We start from the raw sequence: 1,712 nt of genomic DNA on the forward strand, positions 1-1,712 counted from the left end.
GGAACCCTCTTGCACTGTTGGTGGGAATGTAAATTGATACAGCCACTATGGAGAACAGTATGGAGTTTCCTTAAAAAACTACAAATAGAACTACCATACGACCCAGCAATCCCACTACTGGGCATATACTCTGAGAAAACCATCATTCAAAAAGAGTCATGTACCAAAATGTTCACTGCAGCTCTACTTACAATAGCCAGGACATGGAAGCAACCAAAGTGTCCATCAACAGATGAATGCATAAAGAAGATGTGGCACATATATACAATGGAACAGTACTCAGCCATAAAAAGAAATGAAATTGAGTTATTTGTAGTGAGGTGGATTGAACGTAGAGTCTGTCATACAGAGTGAAGTTTAAGTCAGAAAGAGAAAAACAAATACCGTATGCTAACACATATACATGGAATCTAAGAAAAAAGAACAAAGTTCATGACGTACCTAGGAATCTAAGAAAAAAGAAAAAAGTTCATGAAGAACCTAGGGGCAAGATGGGAATAAAGACACAGACCTACTAGAGAATGCACTGGAGGATATGGGGAGGGGGAAGGGTAAGCTGTGACAAAGTGAGAGAGTGGCATGGACATATATACACTACCAAACGTAAAATAGATAGCTAGTGGGAAGCAGCCGCATAGCACAGGGAGATCAGCTAGGTATTTTGTGATCACCTAGAGGGGTGGAATAGGGAGGGTTGGAGGGAGGGAGACCCAAGAGGGAACAGATATGGGAACATATGTATAACTGATTCACTTTGTTATAAAGCAGAAACTAACACATCACTGTAAAGCAATTATACTCCAATAAAGATGTTTAAAAAAAAAATCTGTATTGTCATACTATAGCCACCCACTCTCACAGCTGCCTCTAGAGGTAATTCCTTAACTGTCATCTGTATGTAGCTGTAGCTCTCTTATTTTCACCAAAATCTGGTTCCTTATATCTTCTAGAAATGCCTCACAGCACCCTAGTTGTTTCCAGTGTGGTTATGGATTTATCTTCATTATTGTAATTTTTTATCATTGTATATCTTCAGTAACTTTAATAGAACTTTAGAAGACAGTAACTTAAATCCAGTATGCATTTTGATCTGGAACTCTAACCATACTTTATATTCATCTAATAATGAAGCTACTTGTAGTTCCCTTCCATACTCCCAGTCACCAGGGAGACCATCTCCCATCTCCATTAACACCACCTCACCTCTACCCCAATATACTAACTTAAAAAAAAATTTTAAACGAAAACAGATGAACAAAAACTAGGAAAATCAAAAGAGAGAAGAGAAAAGTGGGAAGAGACTAGTATGACTGCTTCCAAGGAGCCCTCAAATGGTGGCAGTGCAGACTGAATTCACCACGGCCAAAAATCTGCCCCCAGCCTTGCAGGCTCCCTGATTTTGTTTGCATGCCAAGTAGAGATCCAGTTATCAGGGTAGGAACTATAACTATCAAATAAAGTCAAATTATTAATTTATAACATGAACTGTAAGTGCCCCATGGACTGAAACACTTCTGCCAGCATGACTACTCCATTTTCCAACCATTAGCATAACGACAATGGATGGCAAACTGTAATAAAAAGTTTGCTTGGGGCTTCCCTGGTGGCGCAGTGGTTGGGAGTCCGCCTGCCGATGCAGGGGACACGGGTTCGTGCCCCGGTCCGGGAGGATCCCACATGCCGCGGAGCAGCTGGGCCCGTGAGCCGTGGCC

The sequence above is a fragment of the Physeter macrocephalus genome, chromosome 4 (genome assembly GCF_002837175.3).
Source record: "Physeter macrocephalus isolate SW-GA chromosome 4, ASM283717v5, whole genome shotgun sequence".
In the NCBI taxonomy this organism is placed as follows: domain Eukaryota; kingdom Metazoa; phylum Chordata; class Mammalia; order Artiodactyla; family Physeteridae; genus Physeter; species Physeter macrocephalus.